Here is a 6,000-nt window from a genome sequence, read left to right as displayed (position 1 = left end):
CTCCCTTCCACGACGGGATTACAATTACTTCCCAGGATGGACTTCAAAAAAAAAAATAAAAATAAAAAGAAAGAAAGAGAGAGAGAGAAAAAAAAAAGAGAGGAAACCCAGGCCAGTAAACAGATTACTAGACACCGCTTATGTGTACAGGAAATCTGAAGGGAGAGACAATAGCTACAAGTGGGAAGCGCTTGGAAAATATTATTGTCCCCAAATGGCGAAGATAAATTTAATTGGAGGGATGCCAGGCTGCGAAAGAAAACTATATAAGCTGTGAACAATTCAAAGGGGTGGAAAAAAATGACTTAGATCTCTCTAGACCTGAGCTGCAAGTTCAAAATCATGTGGACTTAATCAAGATAAAAGCAGATTGAACTATGCTTCCCAACCGCAGGCAAGGCTGGGACTGTCTGGGATAAAAATGTGCGGCGGGTGTCGGATTCAAATAGAAGTGATGCCGAGGAGGCGTTAAGAGGAGTTGGGCTTAATAATAACCAATATAAGCAACCCTTTGCCAATCGGCCTTCCCACTGGTTTTTATTTTCTCATCAGCCACGGGTCCTTCCCCACCTTCTCCAACAGGGAGAGCTGAGGCCGGGGAAATATCAATGCCTGTGTGTTTCCATCTATTTATTTACTTTATTTTCCCCTGCACAGCTCGGTTGCAGGGAGCTGCTGGAGCATGTGAAAAGGCGAGGTTTGGGGAATTCAAGTAAAACTTCACAGCGTGCTAAACTCGCTCCTTAAAGCCGCTGCGAAATTCAGCTTAGAGGAGACAGGAAACCCAGAGGAGCTCGTTAAGCAACACCTATTTCTACTCCACAGCCTCCCTTTCTTTCCCCTCCCTCCCTCCAAACCTCTAAAAAATACTTATTTAAACACAAAGGAAGACGTATAAAACACACCCAAACCTTAAAAAAAAAAAAAAGGAGGAAAATTTCCTTTATTCGCCAGACACCCCCTCTTGATAACTTTAGCAGCGCCACTAAAACGTGCAAAACTGTGTAAAAAGTCGGAAATTGTGGCAGGGGAAAAAAAAATTAAAAGTGTTTTCTGGTGGCTCACCCATTTATTAGCAAAATAGCCCCGAAACGCCAAGTTCAGACTAGAAGGTGGGCGCTTAATCCGCCCCAGCCTTATTAAAACCGCACACACGTTTGCATGCGGGGTATTTAATCCTTAAATACCCAGGAAATAATTTCCAAGTATTGCACTTTAATACTTTGGCTCCCGCATCCCTCTTTCTTTTTTATTTTGTTCTGACTACTTTTATGGGTTGTTTCTCACAACAGCTCACACCTAGATGTATTTCCCTCTGATAACCATTGATCAAAGGCGGATCTCAACGCTTTATGGGGATAAACTTCAATAATTCCCAATCGAGAGCGCGACGGTGCTGGGCTCTCTCTTCCATCCCGGCATTAATCAGAATAAAATGAACCAAAATCCTTCAGCTGCTTCACGGGGGTGACATTTTCCAAGCGTAGACCCAGCTTTTAGAAGATAAATGCTGCCGGCGGAGAAAGGGGAGGTGGAAAATACCCGTGTTCACCCCCCTCTCCATCTACCTATAGAGCTGATGTATGTACCTGCCTTTCCCTACGCACTTCGGGCCCTTTGCCTATAAAATATGCCCCTGCGTGGAAAAGCGCATCCGTGTCTTCAGTTGGCGAAGCAGAGGGATAGGGGCACGAAAAATCTCTTTTAAAGAAGCCGGTTTATACCCTGTGAGAGCAGCTCGGCTCCTCTGCAGAACAACAACAACAACAAACCCAATTAAAATTGATATTCGCCTCTTTTTCTTCTTCGGGGATGAAGGTCAAGTATTTTGTTGGTGCCATATTCAGTTGGTATGAATATGTACATAACTTAATTCAGCTGGAGTTCTCCTTTATTAAGGTACGGGCTTTAAAATACCTTGTGTGTTGAGAGTAGATAAATGATGAATTAAAAGTCGGTCCCATAATCGGACACTTATCTTGTAGTCTTTCACTAATCTCTATTTCTTTCTCTCTCTCTCGGGCAGCTCTGCAGAAATATCACACCACAAACACGCGTGGATCTTTATTAACTGCTGTGTTACACATACACGCATTCTGATTGAATATTTCTATGGATTTCTGTTCCGTACAGCAGAGATTTTACCTAGATGGATATATAATGATCTCTTTATATGAAATAAAGGCATAATTGGCTTCTTCATTACAGTAACCGTGGATTTTCTCCTTCCATCCTTCCCAGTGCTGGGCATTCAACACTATATTTTTACACTTTGACTTGACTTTAAGGTAGAAGTTGAAATCGAGGGGTGGGATATTTAATGATTTTTCTTTTTTTCCCCTCGTGGAAGGGTAAAAATAAAGAAAAAACAGGGCAGGTTTGTTCTTCCTCGGTGGTTTTGGGAGCTGCGGGGAGTTGGGCCGTCAGGGGCAGCCGGGCTGCAGCATCGGTCCCCTCGCAGGGTTACAGGGCTTTTCAGCGGGTCATTGTCACATCTCTGGAGCCCTTTCCGTGACCGGGGGGGACACGAGCCCATAGCCCCCCTCCTCCCACAAGATCTGCCTGTTAGAAGAGAAGAAAAGAGCAGACACCCCCCCCACAGACACCCCCCTCCAACCCGGGGAATATCCACGTTCTGCCGGGTCCGTCCCCACTCCGGGCTCGGCTCGGCACAGGCAGCTCCCGGTGCTGGCAGGGAAGCGGGGAGAGGGGCCGGGGGATTTGGGGTTCAGGAAGGGGAGGGAGGAAGATGGGGAGTAAGGGCACAAACCCAGACCTTGTGACGGTCCCTTCCCGGCCAAGCTTTTCTCTTTGTGCCGTTTTCCCACGGCCCAAGCGCGGTGGCTTTGGGTGGTTTTGTCATTTCGGGGGCGCTGGGGGTTGGTTTACGGGTTTATATTCACACCCCCACCTCTTTTGCTTTTTTTTTTTAAGCTCTCCAACACCCCATTTTTATATAATTTTTTTCCTTTGGAGTGCAAAGGTTCGGGGTGAAATCAGCTCCGTGTGGAGTGAGAAGAAAGGGAGGCAGGGGAAGGACAGCACCACTTATTGCAAGGCAAGAGGTAACGGGACCGAAGGATTTTATCCACCCCCAATCCCACCCGACAACCCCCTTCCCCCCCCCCTTCCCTAGTTATTACTTATTTATTATTAACCCCTTACCCCACACCCGACCAGCCCCTGCTCAGGCCTTTTCCAGAAATCAAATCTAAGCAGAACCCAGCTTTGCCCCGGCATTAAAATCCACATTATTTTATCCAATTTCTCCCTATCTCCCAGCCCACGCAGCGGGCGAGCTTGGCTCAACCCCAAAATCTCTACAACCACCACGCGCCCCCCCCCCTTTATTTAATGATTACCCCTCCATGCCCAATTTTTCCCCTCTTTGAGACAAAAAATTCTGCCCCTCTCCTTCCCTCCCTCCTTCCCTCCCTCCACCCCCTCCTTTCTTTCTTTCTGCCTCTCTCCTTACCGAGCGAACTTCATTGTTTTCTGGAGGAAATGGTAATGTTCAGACATTAAACCTTAATTGGGCTTTTCTTTATGATGTTTAATTTCCTCCACGGCAGACGGGTTTGCATCTTGCTGGGAAAAGAGGAGAAGGGGGGGGGGGGGGAAGAAAAAAATACCCCAAACCAACCCAAAAACACGAAAAAGAAAAAGGAGAAGGGGGGAAAGATCTCGTTTGAAGTCTGCAGTCCAGTTTGGAGTGGGGGGAAGGATGGAAAAAAATCAGGATTTGGAGAAAAAGGCTCCGTAAACCCGACCCCTCCTTTTGCTGGTGCAGCAATCGGCTCATCTCCCTGCCCCCCACCGGCTGGAGAGGGGTTGGGGGGGGGGAAAGAGGGGGGAGAAAAGGGGTTTAATAAAAATAAAGGTAGCGGCATTGAGCGGGCAGGTCGCCGGCAATGGCATTGCCCGCGGGGGCTGCGGCGGAGCAGCGCGGACGGGCCGCGGAAGGGAGGCTGGAGGCTTAACTTGACCTTCACTTTGCGAGGGCGGCCCCCGCCCACCCAGACGGGCAGCCCAGCCGGCTCCTCCCGCAGGCAGAGCAGGCAGCGCGGGCAGCGCTCCGCAGCCGCGGAAAGCCAGAAAAGGCAAGAAAATGAAAATAGAATAGGAGATGGGGTGTAGGACGGGGGTTGGGAGGGAGCGCGGGGCAGTTTCTACCCCCCTTCTCCCCGCAAAAAGGGATTTTTTTCCAATATTAATCTTGGAGGGAGGGGGGTGGGTGCGAAGGTGATTTTTACCCGCTGCCTAAAGTAAGATCTGGCTTACAGTCCAGCAGACCCTTTCGTCTCCCTCTATCCTCCCCAAGATATCCCCCACCGCATCCCCTTCCCCACCACCCCCCCCTCCGTCCTCTGAAGAGGCACCGAAAAAATTCCTCAGCACATTTTTTTTCCTCCCCCCCCTCACCCCCCCAGCTTCCCAAATCCCTTTTTCCCCTATAAATAAAAGACAAGGCGGAACCGCAGCAGCCAGAGCGGCTCCTCTTTGCAAATAGGGTTTTTCCTTTAGTCCCTTTTAGGAAAGATAAAATAAAATAAAACAAAGTAAAATAAAGTAAAATAAAATAGAATAAAAGTAGAATAAAATAGAATAAGGTAAAATAAAATAGAATAAAAGTAAAATAAAATAGAATAAATCTATAGCGGAGCCATTTCATTGGGTGAGGAGGATTTTTTCCAAGCTTGAGGAGAGGTTCCTCGGGCTTTGCCCAATGTATTTTGGGTGGAAAAATAAAAGAAGAAGAAGTGGTTGTGCAGATGTGTAACTTTGTCGGTGTTCGCTCGGTTTTGTGTGTGTCGGGTGGGGGGGAGTGGGACAGATGCTTTATTTCACAGTCTCTCTATAAAGAGATAATTATATATCTAGTTATCCACCAAGGCAATAAATACTCTTCATCCACAATTACAGATGAAGATGGTTGGTTTAAATACCCATAAAGTCAGTGTTTGGGCTCTGGCTGGAAGTTGGAAAGGAGGGAATTTTTGGGGGGGGAATGAGGTGTAAAGAACCACGCGTGGGGGGCGGAAATCTAAAGGAAAAGCCTTGTGGTCCCCGGCAACCCCCCCAGAAATGAGCACAGGGGGCTAAAAAAATAAAATCTCGGAATTGCTCTATCTGGGCCCTCTGGCAACGGGGTGTCCATGGGTGCGATGAGTTGGTGGGTCCTTAGCTGGGCAGGGAGTGGGCACGGTGAGCTGGGCTATACTCATACCTTGCTCCACGGTTACACACCGGAGTTGTGCACGGCTATTTCCACTCCGTGGGGTGTTCACAGACACCTCCCCACGCATTTACTCTGACAGATTCCCCCCCAAAAATAACCCCCACGGGATTTATTTTCCATAGAAGAAAAAAAGATCCCTGGCCCACATAATCTATTAAATATTATATTTTATATTATTCCTACCTTCAAATATTTTCATTTCAGGTATGTATGGCCTTCCACCCGCCTTCTTTTCTCCTACACCCCTTTCTCTCCCCCCTCCTCCGCCTCATTTTACTGGACCTGAAGCCCGACATTCCTCATTGCTACCTTGGGTCTCCCTCACTGTACTTTTCCATACCTAATTTTTTTTCTTTTAAACGCTTTCTCCTTTAGCAGCGTCTCGTCTCACCTCATAATAGTTTACTGGTTAATCATAAAAATAAAATGAATTTCCACACTCTCTGTAATTATCGACACTTCTCCGCCCGACGTGGAGGTTTGGGAGGCACAGGGGTGCACCTCCTGCAAAAATGAATATTAATGCCCTTTCCCTTTGAAATGAATTAATTCTGGCAAACGCTTTTATAATGAGATATCCTGATGGTTTATATATTCTCTGTGGCGGTGTTCGGCTAACCCAAGCCTAAAATTAAAGCACAAACTCTCTTTAAAAAATTACAGGTAGATTTTTAACGCGGATTTGAGGCACATGCTCTCATATTCCGGCTAGACCAAAACACGGGCTAAATGCGATTTATTCTGGCTGGGGGAGATATAAG

Source organism: Gallinula chloropus, assembly GCF_964237585.1.
Source record: "Gallinula chloropus genome assembly, chromosome: 31".
In the NCBI taxonomy this organism is placed as follows: Eukaryota; Metazoa; Chordata; class Aves; order Gruiformes; family Rallidae; genus Gallinula; species Gallinula chloropus.
Note: the sequence above shows the minus strand (reverse complement) of the source record.